Genomic DNA, 19,141 nt, shown 5'->3' on the forward strand with positions numbered 1-19,141 from the left:
GTGAGGTCCTTATGGGCAGGGACCGTGTTTTTGCCTTTCTTTGTATCCCCAGCACTTAACATCATGTCTGAAACTGTAAACACTTAATCGATATGTTGATTTGTTCATTGACTTCCTGAAGTCAAAGCTTCTGAGAACCCGAGATGAGGAGGGAATACATTTCTAGCATAGGGATGGCCTAGATACTTTGATAGATCTGTGATCTCGAAAATGGTGGGTATTCCCTCAGATGATGTCAATTTTAATTCCTCTATGCTTTGGGTTTTTTCCCCCATTTAATTTTATCAATTATTTTCTCTCCTTCCCATGCTTTTTTGTCTTATGTAGTTCTTGTCCGTATCTTTCTGTAACTTCTTCATAGAGGATCCCTCCAATATGCCAGAGAGTTCTTTTCATATCATAACATCTCTATATAATATTTAATAGTCCTAATTCTTCCAGTGCCTGATTATAAGTTAGACAGTGTGAGAAGTTAAGTTAACACTACCTTGTAGGACAAGGTTTTTCAAACCATTTTTCATATACAATTCCAGGTTCTGTAGGAGTATTTTATAAATGGAGTTGGGCTTTGGGTGTTTTATATAATTGTTATTTTTTTAATATATTTTAATTTTGTGTGGATAGTATATCCACCAAGCAGATGAGCACAATAAAAAATATGAAGGTATTCAGTCACAGCCTGGCTAGGTACTGTTCCACTTTTTTGAAGGGCATGAGCCCATTAACAATGTATCACAAGCTTTCTATCCAAGAGTTCAGCCAAGGACTAAGCAACTCTCCTATATTTTATGTGGCAGTCACCTATAAACCAAACCTAGATTCTTCCTGCACCTTTCCTACTCGTGTATCTCCTTTGCATTGTATTTGAAATGTCCCTCTTTTTACTCGTCTACTGGATAAATTTCTCTGGACTTATTAGGTTAAATGCATTTTTTTCTTTTTTTTTTTCATTTATTTTTAACATTCTTTTTTTTTTTTAATTTTGAGTTCCAAATTCTCTCCCTTTCTCCCAGGTCCTCCCCTTCCCACTAAGGATGCAAGCAATATGATATCAATTGTACATGTGAAATCATGCAAAACATTTCCATATTAGCCATGTTTCAAAAAAAAAGCAAGAAAAATACATCAGTTTGTACTTAAAGTTCATCAGTTCTCTCTCTGGAGGTAGATTGCATTTTTTCATCATGAGTCCTCTGGAATTGTCTCAGATCATCATATTGATCAGAATAGTCAAGTCATTCATAGTTGATCATCATTACAACATTGCTGTTACTATGCACAGTGATCTCATGGTTCTTTTCACTTCACTTTGCTTCAGTTCCATATAGGTCTTGCCATGTTTTTCTGAAACCATCCTCTCATCATTTCCCATAGCACAATAGTATTCCATCACAATCATATCCCTTTTCCCCAAATGATGAGCATCCCCTCAATTTCCAATTCTTTGCCACCACAAAAAGAGTTGCTGTAAATATTTTTGTACATATACATCCTTTTCCTTTTTGTTTTTTATCTCTTTGGGATGTAGAGCTAGTCAATATATTGCTGGGTCAAAGGTTATGCACAGTTTTATAGCCCTTTGGGCCTAGTTCCAAATTGTTCTCTAGAATGGTTAGACAAGTTCACTATTCCACCAACAGTTCAGTACCTATTTTTCCCTCATCCCCTCCAGCATTTATCATTTCTGATAGGTAGAGGGGGTAACTTATAGTTGTTTTAATTTGCCTTTCTCTAATCAATAGTGATTTAGAGCATTTGTTCATATGACTACAGATAGCTTTAGTTGTTTCTTCTGAAAACTACCTGTTTATATCTTTTGACCATTTATCAGTTGGGAAATAGCTGTTATTTTTATAAATTCAACCCAGTTCTGTACCCAGTATATATTTGAGAAGTCAAGCCTTTGTCAGAGAAATTTACTATAAAATTTTTTTATATTATTTCATTGTCTACCTTTTAGCAGCTCTAACCAGGATTATCCTTTTTAACTAAGTCTGTTTTTGCTTTTGCTTTGTCTGAGATCGTGATTGCTACCCCTGCCTTATTTTAGTTCTGCTGAAACCTAATAGATTCTGCTCCAGCCCCTTATTTTAACTCTATGTGTGTCTTCTGTTTCTGGTGTGTCTCTTGTAAACAGCATATTACTGCATTCTGGTTTCTAATCCATTCTGCTGTCTGCTTCCACTTTATGGATGAGCTCATCCTATTTATATTCACAGCTATGATTACTACCTGTATATTTCCCTTCATTCCATTTTCTTCTGTTTCCTCTCTCTTTTTATCCTATCCCTCCTCAGAAGTCTATTTTGCTTCTAACTACTGCCTCCTTTGATTTGTCCTCCTTTTTATGTCATCTCCCCCAGTTTTCTCTAATTCCCTTTTCCTCCTATTTCTCTACTGTATCCTATTTCATTATTATTATTAATATTACTATTCCTTATTATAAATATCCAGTTTCCTTACTCAAGTTACATTTCTGTACATAAGTACATTTCTGTTCACAGCTGAGTGTGTATATATATTCTTCCCTCTTTAAACCAATCCAGTGAGAGTGAGGTTTAAGCATTGTCTACCACCACCACCACCCCACTTTCGCCTCCACTGTAAAAACTTCCTTGCATAACTCTTTTATGTGAGAAAATTTTCTCCATTCTACCTCTCCCTTCCCCTTTTTCCCAGTGCATCCTTCCTTCTTAACTCTATTTTTTTTAAACCGTTCCAACATAATTGACTCATATCCATGTCCTCTGTCTATGTTAAACTCCTTTTCACTGCCCTAATAGTGATAAAGTTCTTAGGAGTTACATGTATCATCTTCACATATAGGAATGTAAACAGTTTAACTTTATTGAGATCCTTATTACTCTTTTATATATCATTCTTTCATACCTTTTTATGCTTTTCTTTTCTTTTTTCTTGACATTCTGTTTGAATATCAAGTTTTCTCTTCACTCTGATCTTTTCATCAGGAATGCTTGAAAGTCTTCTATTTCATTAAATATGCATTTTTTTACACTGAAAGACTATACTCAGTTTTGCTGAGTACATTGTTCTTGATTGTAATCCTAGCTCCTTTGCCTTCTGGATTATCATATTCCAAGTCCTCTGCTTCTTGAATGTGTAAGTCATGAAATCTTGTGTGATCTTGATTGTGCCTCCACAATATTTGAATTCTTTCTTTCTTGCTGCTTGAAGTATTTTCTCTTTGATCTAGAATTTGGCTATAATATTCCTTGGAGTTTTCGTTTTGGGATCTCTTTTAGGAGGTGATTGATGGATTCTTTCAATTTCTGTTTTACCCTCTGGATCTAAGATATTGTGTCAGTTTTCCTTGATAATTTCTTGAATTATGTTGCCTAGGCTCTTTCTTTGATCATGGCTTTCAGGTAGTCCAATAACTCTTAAATTATTTCTCCTTGATCTATTTTCCAGGTCAGTTGTTTTTCCAGTGAGATATTTCACATTTTCTTCTATTTTTTTTTCATTCTTTTGACTTTGTTTTATTGTTTCTTGAAGTCTTATGGATCATTAGCTTCCACTTACCCAGCTGTAATTTTTAAGGAGTTCTTTTCTTCAATGAATTTTTGTGCTTCTTTTACCATTAGACCAATTCTGTTTTTTAAGGTGTTATTTTTTTCAGTATTTTTTGGTGCCTTTTACCAGGCTTTTAATTTTCTTTTCAGAATTTTCTTGCATCACTCTCATTTCTTTTCCCAGTTTTCCTCTACCACTCTTTTATCTTTTTCTTTATCTACTAGGAATTTTTATTGAGCTTGGGTCCAATTAGCACTTTTCCTTAAGGCTTTTTTGGTAGCTGTTTTCATATTGTTGTCTTCTTCTGAATTTGTCATTGTCTTCCCAAACACTATAGTAGCTTTTTATGATCATATTCTTTTTGTTGTTGTTTGCTAATTTTTCCAGCATACTTCTTGACTTTGAACTTTATGTTAAAGTTGGGCTCTGCTCTTCTAGGGTTGGGGAGACAGTGTCCCAAACTTCAAGTTTTTTCATGCTGCTGTTTTCAGAGCTAGTTCTGGGGGTCTGCCAGTTTTTGGTGCTTCTAAGGTGGTGTGATCCTGAGAGAGGTATGGTCACAGCTCTCCTAATCTGCACCAAGCCTTTACCAAGGAAGAGTCCTTGGTTCCCTGCAGCTCCAAGCACTAGTGGTCTCTTTCCCTTGGAACTATGACCAGGGCCCCAGTTCCCTTGTGATAGTCCACTAGTATTCCTCTCCACCCAGGAACTGCAACCTGGAACTATATATGGGTAATAGAGTTGCCAATCAGTGCCAACACTACCTTTTGGCCAGCAAAGGGTCCTCTGTAATCTCTTTCTGACTAGTTGTCCAGGTTCTTTATTGTCTCTGGGCTGAGAGCTCCTGAAGCTGCTGCTACTGCCATCATGTGCATGGATTCAAGACAGGCTTCCACCCTGGTGTCACAAACTTCTCCTACTGATCTCCCAAGTTTTCTTAGGCCAGAAAAATGGCCCACCCTGACCTTTTGTTGGCTCTGTAGCTACACAATTTGATTTGGAGCGTTATTTTAAAGTTGTTTGGAGAGCATTATTGAGAGAATTCAGCTAGATTGCCTGCAATCCACCATCTTCAATCTAAATACATTCTGATAGTGACTAAAAGAAAAGGAACAACTAATGAATATTTAAATAATGAATATTTAAAATTTCTATCCCTACAAAGGAATTAAATGAAAAACAAAAGTAAAACCCTATGCAAAATGTACCCATTAATCTGTGGTTGAAATCTCTGTTTAGATTCTGGGTATTCAGCAGTGGTTAATCAACCAATAAGCTACAGCCAGGCTGAGAGTCTCAAATGACTTAGAAAAGTACCTGAGGAAGTAGACAAGAAATTTGTGCAAAGGTTTTATTTCTGAATCTAGTTTCTTTCTCTGTTTCTAAATTTTACTCTGATTTTTGCCCTTTTTACATATTCATTTCCATGTTCAGCCAAAGAAGGCAAGTACAGATGTTACCACTTCTAAGGCAAAACATTTATTACATTAGTTTGGCTGATGAGGAACAACATAAAACAGAAAGAAAAATTTCATTATAACCTCTATCCCTAATCTTTTTATTTTTATTTCTAACTTCCAACCCTCCCACCACCTGCTGCTTTGACATAGATGTTTAATTAAAAACTTTTACATAATTGTACTGTATTTGAAAAGAAAAAAAAAGTGACCTAAGACATCATCCAGTCTGACCCTGTTGCTTTACAGATGAGGAAATTGATGCCCAGAGAAGCTAAATGACATGTCATAATCAACAACAGAGCTGGGACTAGGACCCACGTCTCTTTTTTAAAAAATTTTACCTTATTACCATTTGCCTCATGTATATTATTAAATTTCTCTTTGTAAGTTAGGGATTTCTGAGGAACATCTTAAATAAGAATCTAAATACTTTTCTGATTTATTTGTTGAACTTATTAGTTATCTTTCTTCCAAGAGATCATCTAGTTACTATACTTTGACATAGTGTCTTGAATATAATAGAAACCTTAGAATGTTTGTTGAACTTGGGGGAAAGGGGACAGGGGGAGGAAACTTTGCTGCTTGGTTAAGTTACCACAAATTTTGTATACTTATTAAAAATATAAAGTCTCCATGAGTTCAGAAAGAGTGAAAACCCCTGCGTAAGTTTGGTACAGTGCCTTGATTTTGCTTTTTATACACTGAAGCAGTGTACCCTAGTGGCCAGAGTAATTAATGTCACCTCTTCAAAGCAGTATGGTTCATATTATTCCTAAGACCAATGTTTCAGTTTCTTCCTCCTCTTACTTACATTCTTCCTCCCTTAACCCACCTCACTTGTGTGTGCTACTTATTCCATCGACATCAATTTGAAGAAGGATGTTTCTCCATGTACCTCTTTTCCAGTAGAGTTAAAACTGGCTTTCTTAATTTCCTACCTTTCTCCAGAGTAGCATAGGTCTCTTGCCTATGAATGCAGGAGTGTTACAAAGGAAAAATTAGGAGAAGTACACAGGTTTAGAGAAGAGAGATATAGCCACATACAGACAAATATAAAGAGTGTTAGCACACTTCAAGCAAAAATATATATTCTGGCACTAAGTCAGAGAAGTGAGATGAGAACCAAGATCTGTGTCAGGAAGTACCATGTGTTTTTGTTACCCTCCCATGCCTACCCTCCAATTCAGGAATAGCCACAGACTTCTATTAAGCATTAAAAATCTGCCTGTTCCCTTCTCATATTTTCATTAAGCGTGCCCACAATGGGTGAATAAATCATTCTTATAAATATTTTTATAGAGATGATAAAGTAGGTATATAGGTTGGTATTTACTGGAGTCCTTTTCATTGACACTTTTGGTAACTTCGGTGATTTTTCCCATGCATTTGGTATCTTATCCTCTTTAAGATAACTTGAAATTCAGGGCAGCTAGGTGGTGCAGTGGATAGAGCACCGGCCTTGGAGTCAGGAGGACCTGAGTTCAAATCCAACCTCAAACACTTGACACTCACTAGATATGTGACTCTGGGCAAGTCACTTAACCCCAATTGCCTCACCAAAAAAAAAAAAAAGATAACTTGAAATTCAAGCTCTTGAAATGCTTTCAAATTATGTGATCTCTAGTTCAGATTTCTTCTGTGTGTACTTGATCTGGTAAAGCCACCATTCCCAATTTTTATCTTCTTATATGCCATTTTTACTTTTTCATATAATATATCACTTAATGAGGTATTGAAGCCAAAAGATAATGGTTCCATTGTCATTGAGGGTGACAGTAGTTCATTGTAGAAACACTGTTCATCTTCTAGTAATGCCATATGATTGTAAACTATGAAACACCATAGTTTTCCAAAGAATTAAAATTGCAGGTAGGATCTAAAGGGCAATTGAGAGATGTATAGTGGGCATAAGTAGGCTATAGCATGTTACCAACAATATTATATGTGTGTCATAGGAAATATCATACGGGAAATGTATGATCAGAAAAGAAGGTGGACTGGTCAATGTTGTAAGAGGAAGTGTTAATAAATGTTTAGACTGAGGACTGCACTAATATCCACAGACTGTTAAAAGATATAGAGAAAGGTTAGGCTAAACTGTACATACATACATATGTACATACCTAGACTAAAGTGTACATACATACATATGTACATACCTAGATGAATGTATATACACATAAGAGTGGGAATCTGTATGTGCATTTGCAAATGTATTTGTGACTCATTTAAGTATTTCACACATTTAAATGTAGCAGTTGGTAACCTTACTCACTAATTTCCAGAACACAGAGCTTGCCCTCTGTGGTGATGGTAGCAATGGTATGGGTACTCTATGTGCCTGAGTCACAAAAGGTTAGCTAGTGAGAGAGGACAAAATGGAGGAGTGTTGAAGGTACTAATGTAGTTATGTTGGAGACAAATTCACAATTGGCTATAGTGGGGGAGGTTAGAGTATAACCCATCTTTCCACCCTCTAATTGGTTGCTCACCTTCCCTTTATTCCATGTCCCTACTTTGGAAACCTCTGCTCTAAACCTCTCCAAATTTTCTTGTAAAGTTACAATCTCGTAAGAAAAGTTTTCTGTTTCTGTTTTTCTTTGTGTCTGATAATCAGCATTTCTTTAAGAAGAATTTTCCTTGGGTTACCTCAGAATGCAACATGAATTCTGCAGCAATCAACTGCCACTGCCACTGAATCAAAACACAATGTTCTCAGCACTGGTGACATCACTGACTAGGTCAGAAACAAAAGGCTTCATGTTCACTTAGGCTTTGTTAGAAACAACGGGAAAATGCCATGGGAACTAACACCCAACCAGAGAAGGAGGACTTAGTTTGACTTTTGGAAAAGAATGGCAGAAATCTAATATTGTTAAGGAAGGATCTCTACCTTCTTGACCAGCTTCCCTCCTTTTTCACACACACACACACACACACACACACACACACACACACTCTCTCTCTCTCTCTCTCTCTCTCTCTCTCTCTCTCTCTCTCTCTCTTTCTCTCCCTCCCTCCCAGCATTCATAGTTCAGCGAATGGCAAGTAATTATGACTTTCTTCTTATGGTCAGGATGGTAGTTCAGTTACATGAATTACATCATGGCTGTATTTTTTCTGTTGACTTTTGCTTTTATTTAAAGGACCCTGTTTCTTCACTGTCTTTAAAAAGTTCTCTTTCAAGTATTCTTTCAGTACTAAACTTCAAGTCAGGGGAATGAAGAGTTCAAATCTTACTTCTAACACTTACTAGTCTTGTGACAATGGGCAAATCACTGAGTTTCTCTGAGGCTAAGATTCCTCTGTAAAATGTACATAGTAATAACCATAGTCACCTACATTGCATGGTTCTTATGAGGCTCAAAGGAAATAATATGTTAAAAGGTTTTGTAAACCTTAAAGCCCTCAATAAATGTTAGCTGTTCTCATCCCCTTTAATGATGGAGAATCCTGCTCTAGCATCAGCTTCCTAGTTTGATATTTTGTTATTTATTTATTGTCTGTTCTTCTCTGGTAACTGTGTTACAAACATCCTTGCAGAGTCATAGTCACCAAATTATGTCGACTAACATTGGAATAGAGCTGCGAGTTGCCTTTACAATTACATTGTAAAACAGTGCTGTACACAATCTGCCTGGAAGTCCCTGGAAGTTTGACGAAGGTTTCAGGTGGCCTCCCTATTCTCCTCTTATCCTTTTCCTTTATAGTGCCTCACTCCTTTCCCCACTCCTCTGGACCCAATTTTTGATTAGTGGATCTGAGCCATTGTTAAGGAGGTAAAGGAAAAGCAGAGAAAAAACAAAAAGATTAATGTGATCATTTTCATTTTAACCTGAAAGTTACCTGAGAATAGACTGTATAGGTTTATGCAATTACCTGTAATTGTTCACTTGTGGCCTTCTTAATTATTTTCTGGATATAGCACTTAGAAAACTCCTAGTGGAGGTCATTACTACAAACCAAATTCCATTTTCATTCTCTTAGTTCACATGGGATTATTTAGTCTCATGATAGTTACTCCCTCTAAGAAATACAAACCAAAAGTTATAGAAGTTGAATTAATCAATGCAACTTCAATGGAAAATCGTTACCAAGTGGAAGAATTGGCTACAGAATCCTGGCGTCCTTCTAAGTCCCCATATGGGTCTAAAGTCTCTTAAAAGGGTCAAGACAACTGTTGCATAGAGCCATGGTTTTGCTTCCCATCCCTTCCTGTGTGTCCAGAGGACACACCAGCCAACACTGGGAAGTAAGAGCAGCCTTCTCTTTTGGTACCAGAGAAAGAAGGGTCCTGTGGAAGGAAAGGGAGGTCAGATGTTTTTGACTCACATTTAAGGAGAATTAACTAACACTAAAAGCTTTCAGTGCAGTTTTAACAGGTGTTGTGCTTAAGTATGTGATACACATGTATGAGCCACAAATGTGTTTGCAAGTATATATATAGAATCCCATTCCTGTGTATGTGCATGAACACACACATAGATTATATAGTCTTTTCTTAATTTTCAAGTGAGAATGTTATTGCTGGTCATATCTGTGTTTGTGTATGTACATACTTCTACATACTTATTCTTCAGTGTTTCATGGATCGCTGAAGTATTCTTCCCCCCTTGCATATCACAAATGCCTATACCCTTATTAAACAGTCTTTCATGTGCAGCTGGGGCTGAAAACATTTATCACTTGATACAACAAAGGAATGTGACAGTAAGGGGAGTTATACCCATAAGGTTTTCTTGTCTTAAGGTACTGTAAAGTATATTTCAGCTTAGTTTCCTATGAAATGAAGACTCCGTCATGTGCACCTTGCGCTTGAATAATTTTGGCTGCTCCCCCAGTCTTTTAGGCTACATTTTATGGTGGAGCTAGAAGCCCAGAGCTGTTATCAGGGGCTATGGATTTCTTTTTTCTTTCTTTTTCTTTTTTTAAGAAAAACAATGATTTTGTACATTGGGTATAACATTATAAACTCAAGGTAACTCATAAACAAAAAGGCTGTCACATCTGTTCTCGTCTCTGCAAAAAATTCATATGTGACATCCATCCAGTCAAAACTTACACACTCTGTCCCGTGAAATGTCATCCAGGTTTTTCCAAGAAGACCTCTGGATTGCATGTTTGTCTTGGAATATTCTCAGAAGGCTCTGTCAGTGATTAGATGACAGACTAAAACCCCTACAATCCATTGAAATAGCAGGGAGAAAGAATAGTGAAGAAGATATTCAAACTTTGTTTTCTTTTCATGTGGCTTGTTGTCTTCTCCTCAGCCTCTTCAGAAACCACTCTGACCTCCAAAGCTTCCTCATCCTCTGCCACCAAAGCCACCCTGGCCTCTTCTAACTGCCTCCCCAGCTACTGAAGCCTCTGTGACCAGTGGTGCCACGACCGCCACCTGTGGCCTCCAAAGCCACCAGCCTTGGCCCAGTCCATTGATCTCCCCCTCTTCCATGGCCTCTTTCAAGGTTTAATATCTTTTTCTCAGGTGAAGTCCACAAAAACAAACCTTTTAGATGACCCTGTCTCCTTGTCTGTGACTATTCTGGCACCAACAGAACTGTGAAATTAATCTTTCAGTGTTTCTTCTGTTGTATCTTTGGGCAGACCTTTGACGAAAAACATTTTGTAGGATTGACTACTTGGTGCTTATATTAACTATCTTCTGTCCCTTTAACTACAACCTGCTCTCTCTGCCTTCAATCTCTATTTTGTTACAAGAATTCAAGGCTCCTTTTGTATTTTCCAAAGAGGCAATTTCAGTGAACCATACCTTTTAGTTGTTTTGGGGCAAGATGTTGCCTTCTCAGACACTTCGTGGAGACTTACTTCAGGGGCATTAGAGGCAAGTTATTCAGTTCCAGTGTCTTTGAGCCTCTGACTTGTTGTTATTCACACCCTAGGAATTCTCTTGTCCTTTACTTTTCTCCCCTGTATAGTCCAGACTTAACAACCAGCCATCAATCTCAACTCCTTGTTTCTCTTCCAGGACCTTGTCCACATCTGCTTCTGTCTTCAGTTCAATATGGTCGAGTCCTTTAGATGTACAGTCCTTGGTGCAGACCAGTCTAAACACAAAAGCATCTTCAAACCCTTCCTTGACCTCCTCCCAAGTTACTTTATAAGGCAGATTCTTAATGAAGAATGTCCCTGCATCTTGATCTTTCTGTACTCTTTTGCTTTTTCCAGTTTAATTTCAGAGCCAAGGACTTTAGAGCCACTAAATTCCAGAGCTTTTTCCATGTCTTAGGTTGATTCAGATTCCACATAGGCACACTTCCTGGTGGCATCAATTTGGACGTCCACAACTGTAAGAGCCTTTTTTGCAAAGAAGTCTGTGGTGCTCGTTTTTAACTCAGAAGTGTTTTGTTGAAGTTCAGGTTACCACTGAAGAGATTGAAATTTATAGACACTTCAGCTTCCAATTTCTGTTTCTTGGCTTCAAGGAGCTTTCTGTTTGCTCATTTCCTTTTTCCTCTTCCCTGGTGCTTCTTCAGCGGACACTTCCTCCTCCTCCTCTTCCTCCTCATCTTCCTCCTTTTCGTCATCATCTCTTTCTCCTCCTCCTCTGATTCCTTGGCTTTCACGGAAGCAGCCTTCCCTTTGGCAGGTGTGGTATCCACAGCTGCTTCTTCAGTCATCTTCATCACTTTGATCTTCCTCCTCATCCTTAGAGTCTTATTGGGCCTGAGCTACTTCCATTTTTGTGACTTTGGGTGGCTCAAAATCTTCACCTTCCTCATTTTCATTGTCCTCTTCTTCATATTCACTGTCCTCTTTTTTTGGCATTCTTCCCATTTTTTTGCACCTTTGGTCAAGGGGTCTTGAGGGCTGATGAAGGGTGCTGCCACTTTAGCCTAAGTGGCTCCTTTTCTTGCCTCGTGTGATGAAAGCTTTGGCTGGGATAACCACTTTCTTGACAGAGACCATGGCTGCCTTCTTACCAGGAGTCGTGACTGCTTTCTTGGCAGGTATGGTGGTAACAGCAACTTTCTGGCTTATGGTAACTTCTTTCCTGGTGTAGCCACAGCCTTCTTGCCCTTCTGAGGGACCACAACTTCTTCTTCACTGCTTTCTTTTTCATCTTCTGACATGTCCTTATTCTCTATTGTTTTCTGTCTCTTTGGGGAGAGGAACCATTTTCTTTGACTCATCTTGATTTTTAGCAGCTTTCCCCAGTTTCACCATGGTGGCAGCATGTGACTAGGGAGCAGAGGGTACAGATCCATTGGCAAAAGCCCAGGCAACATCAGTGTCAATGGAGAGCTTGAGGAAGAGTCTGTCCATAACCAGCCCTTTGCTGGTGGAGACTTAAGCCATGAATTTATATAACAATTGAGGCACATGCAGGAGAAGACCTCCTAAAATTAATATAGATATCATTTCATAACTTTCTATAAAGCATGTTCCAACCATATCTCATGTCAGCCTACACTTTTGAAAGTTTCATCAGTCTATTTTGATGTACATCTGACTACCAAAGACTAAACTTTCTTACCAGATGTACCTGAGAAATTATTTCTCAGAAGTGAACATGAAAAGGAGATAGAATGAGTTTAAAATGCAATTGTTTTTCCTCCATAAAAATATCCAGCTGCTTCATTTTGGCAGTCCATAATTCACATGCTTAAAACCCAGAAAAAATAGGGTCCAGCTAATGATGCCCCACAAAAAATTGCCTTCAATACTAGTTAGAATCTGAAAACTAATACAAGCAAATACAAATAGATACAAATACAAATACAAATAGACTTAGCTATTTGCCCTCCAGAATCTGGAAATTACTAAGCATATCAAAATCAAGAGATAAAACCACATGAAGAAAGCAATTAATTCTGCATAGATTGACAAAACTCAGAAGCAAATAGCAATTCTATAAACATGAGAGATGTCAGAGTCTCATTTTAATATTTGAATGACTTGAGCTATACAGACAGTATGGAAAAGCTGATTTCTACCAGATGCTTGCCTTAGTTTGGCCCTGGAAAAGTAACAAAGCCACAAAACCCAGTGAAAAGATCTAATTTGGTTAGAAAGAAAATACGGAGATCAACTGACTTCTCAAATCTTACCCAGGGGCATGGCATATTGGATTTTCTTACATGGGTGATAAGGTTAAGTCTTATGAAGATTGTGAAGTTGCCAGATAATAATGTCTGCCACATAATAATGTCTCTTAAAGATGAAGCCAAGCTGGGGAAAGAAATTTTATTCATACTATAATATTCCACTAATAGTGAAAAATCTCGAAAAACCTGTAATGGTAGAAGTGGTGTGCTCAGGAATTATTTATGAGATTTTTTTTTTTTTACCTCTAAAGCTATTGGTTCTTCCTAGTTCTGACCAAGAATTGAGCAACTTGTCCGAAGTTAGGAAGTATGACCTGCAATCATCTTGCTAATCGCAGGCCTTGGCTCTGTAAATGATGCTTCTCCCATTAAACCCCCTTAAAGACTGGAAGAAGCTGACCAGATTCCCAGAGTCCAGGCGTTGGTGTTGCTAATTTATGTATAAACTTAGGCTATCAATTCCTGGTGACTTAGTGCATAAAAAAGCTCATTTCTTAGCTTAAAAAAAAAAGTTTCTCTGAATTTTTCTTAATAATGTCCCTAGAAAACCTACCATTGCTATTTTTGTTCAGAGTCTAATCAGAGTGTTATCACTACCTTTTCATAGTCCTTAAAATAGACAATTCTAAATGCGTTGTACTAGGTTTCTGGTAGCCAGATTCTTTGTTTTTTGTTATCTTGGGGTTGATCAGTTATCAGAATCATTGGTTACAGGATTTCTGGTCCATTTTCATCATACTGAATTGAAAGATACTTTTGGTTGGGAACTTGAAAGCTACAGAAAAGGTCATGTTTGTTTGTACCTGATGTGCAGATTTCATCTTTTTGTCTTTCCATCCAGCTGAGCTAAAATAAGCATGTGATTTTAATAACTTGCTTTGCAAGAGCAAAAAAGGAGTTTTGACATGGGTGGCAGCTGGAAAGGTAAATGGCTCATGTCTTCTTAAGAAGGAATTACAGCTTATCTAAGTGTGGTCAGAAGTCAGCTCTCCTCAAGAGAGTTATAATACTCCTGTTAAATGTTGCTTCATTCTTAGCCATACTTCAACCAAAATAAGCATAATTTAACCCCCTGATTTGATGAGCAGAACAGGCACTCTCCCAGGCCAACTCTGGTCAGATCACTCCCTTTTTCAAATTGTCAAGCGCCGTACCAAGAGCTTTGGAGGATTCCTCGAAGCTCAGGAAGCCTGATGTGCCTGCTGTGCCTCACTCTGACTCCTAGTCGCTCCCAGGAACAAAAACTCTCTTAAAGGACTAAGCTCTGGTGCAGAATGACTGCTCAACAACTTTTGTTGTCAAAGGCTTACTGTTGCAGTGAAGCAGAGGAAGGTATTGGATCAGAAACTCAAAACGCCACTTTTAAAAACTATAGGAGATCCAGGTTCCTGAGATATCTCATAGGAACTTTGAAGATCTTGTCTTTGGAGTTAGAATCTAAGATAGTTTCTTAAGTCTATGAAAGCAAAAACATTCAAATACAAAATGAAATCACAAATAAAGCTATTAAATCTAAGCTATTTGAAGTTTGTTGGGGAAGGGAATAATAAGAATAGCACCTTTTCTGCTCTGCACATTCTTAGATTTTGTTTTTATTAAATCTGCTTACCCTGGTGAGCCAGACTTCTTTGAGCTTTTAGTTAACGTCCCTGATTAGAAGACCCTGAAAGGCTTCTCTATAGAATATGGTCTTACTGATATGTTCTTCGATGTAGATAGTTTTTAGACCTGAGGCTTTCTATAATTAGAAAACTGATCAAATCATTTTTATCTGTCCTTTCTCTAGCATATCCTAGTTGATGTTACAGAATAAATTTGTTATTTTCTGAACATAGGACTTCAATACAGATAGTTTATTGCCTTTCCCAGGGTAGACGCCCAAAATATTATAATGAAACATACTGTACTAAGAAGTGGAAGATCTGAGTTCTAGTGTTCCTTCATTTACATGAACTTGGTTAAATCATTTAATCACTCTCTTTTATTTAAAGTTCACCTCCCAGGCTCATAGGATCATTAATCATAGCTCTAGAATTATTATCTAAGACCTATAGCTCAATTGCTTTTTTTCTTCTCCCAGCATTCATCCATTCTAGAATGATCCTGTACTTCCCTTGGCGAGCCATCACCCTCTCTTTCAGACCTCTCCTGAAAATTCACTTCTTTCTCTGAAGCTGTAATGGAAAATGTAGGACATAGATAGGGATCAGAAGGAAAGAAACTGAACACAAACAACTGCTAGGGAAGCTATTCTTCTGAGGTGCTTGTGGCTCCTTTGTTAATACTTTTCAGGTATGTTTGTTTTAAGTAACATTTCAGGGCAAGGATAAACTAACTTATTTTTATTTGAGGCTCAGTACACAGAAAATGATAAATTATATTAAATTTTATACACACTTTGAATTTTACTCCCAAATAGTCTTTTCTTGATGCTCCCAAATGATATTCAGATATCGGTAAATATTTGTCAACTCCAGTAAATGCAGGTCACTATACTAAACAGCAATTCTACATACGTACGGTAGCTAGGAAGTGCTAGCTACCAAGTAGCTAGCAAATGGGTATTTGGAAATTTTTTAACTAGATCAAAGATGAGATTGGAAAATTCCTAGAGTAAAGTAAGAGGGAAAAAATTTAAAGATGTTAGGGAAAGGCAGCGTCAAAGATCTTGAAGTCTTTGCCAGGTTTTCTTCCGACAACAAGGTACACTTTCTTTCACCATCTATAAAAACAGGCAAATACTTACTACAGAAGTTGGTTATATTTATATTTTTGAGATTTGCAGTGTTATCACTGGATGGAAGGTGATGGGAAATAGCCTAACTATTACTATATGATTTATATTACTCAAAAGGCTATTCCACAAGTTGGTCTGTGTTCATAAGAGAATGGAACAGAAATCATCTCTGGAGAAATCAGGAATCTCCAAATAGCTTTTATTATTAGCTTGCAGTTTTTCACCTGTCTTCCTAAGGTCAAAGTGGAACATCCCAAAAACATTTGGAGTTTTTTCTCCCTACAGCCTCTTCTCCGCATTCAACTGACAGCATAGAAAAGTTATCCATCTTTGATTAGAGATAGGAAATTCCTGCCAAGATCTCAGAGTTGCCCCCCACACACAAACTTTCTACACAAAAGCTACCCTTCTTGAAGATGCCCGTGTACATGTGGAAGATCAATTACCATCCAGCCTGTCTGCCAAGAAGAATGAAAGAAAATAATGTCATTAATAAAACCACTGGTTAACCAACCTGATGATATCTGAACACCACATAATAACCCTTCCCTTCCAGCCTGTCTTTCTACATCCCTGCAGACCAAGTAAATGCTTTTTCAGAGTCAAGTAGGAAGTTTAAAAAAAAAAAAAGTCAGGCACCTTTCTTCAGAGAAGTTCATGGTCCTTTTATTAGTCCTTGCAAAAAGACCTCCATCTATCATGGCCTGGTAGACTGCAGTGAATCACAGGTGATGGGAACTGAGGTTGAACAATATAATCACTTATCAGTAATCAGCTTGATAGTCAAAGGTAGTGAGGAGTTCCCAGTGATAGCTAGCTATAAGCAGAGACGAAGCTGTACATAGGTTGTAACCCCATTTCAGCACACAGGGGCAAAGACAGGTTGTAGTAGTTCTAACTAGGCCAGTGAGGGACAGAACCAGACAGCTTTTCTTGATTGGATGTTGATTCAAAAGTAATGTGGAAGAACTGGTTTAGAAAAGTCCCTAGGTACAGAACAAGTTAAGGTAATTGAAAGGGACAGGAAAACAGAACAGAGAAAATAGATTATAAAGATCTACCATTCAGGGCCCTTCCCCATCTAGAAGATTTATACAATCACTTTGCAAAATCTTTAGCAAAGAGGAAGACTCAGGAAACTCTCCTGCACCTGAGGCATTAGGTCCCCCTTAAGGCCATTTTCTAGTTAATATTTTAAAATTTAGGAATCTAGAAGGAAGGGGATTGAAGATCTGAAAACTGGTGATCAGACTTTACAAAATTTAGATGTTCCTTCTCCCCCCCAAAAAATAAAATCTCTTTTCTATAGCCAAAAAAAAATTTATTTTCTATAGGTTAAGCAAATTGGAGTTTGCACACAAAGACCTAGCCAGACACCTCCAAACATCTCTATCAGCCATTACTAGTAAATCAAAGGCTTACTCAGTTATCAACCACTTCTCATGGATCTGAAGCTAGATCTTTTGAACTTTTCCTGAGAGGCTCCACCCACCTTTCAGCTGTTTTGCTCTTACCTTTTACCGCTATTATAAAGGAAGGAAATTGGAAATGTTCTGTCCCGTGTACCTGAGGGTTTGTTCCTTTCTGCCCCAGCAGGCTTTGCTCCTTCCTCTAGGCTCCTTGTGACTTTGTTCTTAGACAGCTTGATCAGGATCTCTTGGGCAGAGAACACACTTGGTCCCCCACAAATAAGCAATTAAGGGCCAGTTACATAAAAAGCAAAATCAATAACGAAATCCATATCTGACTCTTTGGCAGAAAATTTCAGGAGATGAGAAACAGGGCGGTTCTCATTCTCCAGGACTTGATACGTAGGATTCAAACTAAAGGTTTTGGGTTGGGTTTTGTTTTTGTTTATGTTTTTTTTCCAGTTAAGTCAGTAACATTTATTAAGTGTTTACAATGTGCCAAGCACTGTGATAAGCACAAGGAATACAAATACAGAAAAAAGAAAGACAGCCCCTACCCTCAAAGAGCTTACAGTTCACAGGGGAAGACAACATACAAAAGGAAGCTAAAAAGGTAGGGAAGAGGAACAACCAGGGAAGCTCTCTGAGCTAGGGCATGCTGAAAAATCAGAGAAGTTCCAAAATAGTGCAGCCAGGTGAGAAATGAAGAGATGTTCTGAGCTGAGCTCCCTCCTTTAATGGAGATTTTATATTACATGGAAGGTGATCTTAGGAGGGAAAGCACTAGCAGCAAAAGGGGCTTGGAAAGACCTGCAGAAGTTAGTTTTTGAGCTCAGTCTTGAAGGAAGCCAGGAGAACTAAGAGGTGGAGGTGATGAAGGAGAGTATCTCAGGTTTGGGAACAGTCAGTTCGAAGGCACAGAGACAGAAGAGGGAGAGCTGGGTACTGTGAACAACAAGCAGACCTATGCAGCTGCATTGTGGAGTGTGTAGAAGAAGTGACGTGCAAGAAGACTGGAAAGGTTAGCAGTGACCAAGGCAGAAAGAGCTTAAAGTGGCAAACCCGGGATTTTACGTTTGATGTTGGAGTTAGTAAGGAGGCACTGGTGTTATTGAGTAGTCGGGGGCGGGGTGGGGGGGGAACCTAGTCAAGCCTGCATTTTAGGAAAAATCCCCCTGGCGGCTTATTGAAGGATGGATTTGTGTGGGGGAGAGGATTGAGGCAATAAGACCAATTACTTGGTCTTGATAAGTTATAATTCAAGCCCTGGGGAATACCACAGTTAGCACATGTGTCATGGAATGGTGAGACAGCTAGAGGATCAAGAGAGAGTGGTGTCCTGAAAACCTACAGGAGAGAATGTCCAAGAAGACCTGTCTTCAAGTCCCACCTCTAACACATCTGGCTATGTCTCCCTGGGCAAGTCATTTAACCTTTCTGCTGTAGGTAACTAATTCTATAAGTTGCAGAGAAGGTGCCAATCTGTATTGATGGAAGAAATTTATTCACCTAGGAGTTTCCCATACCATTGAAATCATAGGTCTAGTCTATAATCCTATTCTTAAAGATGAAATCATTTGATCCTAGAATCCAAGAGGCAGGTGGCAAGTTCATGCTCTGGAGTACCTGGACCCAGGCTGGAAAAGACCCTGGGGTGGGACAATGGAAATCTGGTGGTAGGGTCTTATCTTGGGTCTGGCTACATATAAATGCATATGTTTATTACTGTGCCCTTCATGGGTATGGAAATTGACACAAGGAAGTGTTTTGTATCCCTGAAATATTGGTGACTACCATTTTGCCTAGAACTGTGGTATCCAAAGTAGAGACCAAGCCATAACTTCAAGGGGACTCTGGTATGACTGCAAAGGATCTATGAATAACCAGTCAGAAGGTGGAAAGATGTGTTGTACCCTCTCCCTGATAGCCAATTGT

The 19,141-nt window shown here is 38.2% G+C and overlaps 1 protein-coding gene and 1 pseudogene across 2 annotated transcripts in view; one reads left to right on the top strand and one right to left on the bottom strand.

Moving 5' to 3' along the window:
- LOC114050733 (coiled-coil domain-containing protein 57-like) overlaps positions 1–19,141 on the top strand; it is a 195,991-nt gene that overhangs the window by 151,376 nt on the left and 25,474 nt on the right. The gene's annotated exons all lie outside the window — the stretch shown is intronic.
- On the bottom strand, positions 10,270–12,179 carry LOC114050734 (annotated as a pseudogene).

The sequence above is a fragment of the Vombatus ursinus genome, unplaced genomic scaffold, assembly GCF_900497805.2.
Source record: "Vombatus ursinus unplaced genomic scaffold, bare-nosed wombat genome assembly UNPS02014801.1, whole genome shotgun sequence".
Taxonomy (NCBI): domain Eukaryota; kingdom Metazoa; phylum Chordata; class Mammalia; order Diprotodontia; family Vombatidae; genus Vombatus; species Vombatus ursinus.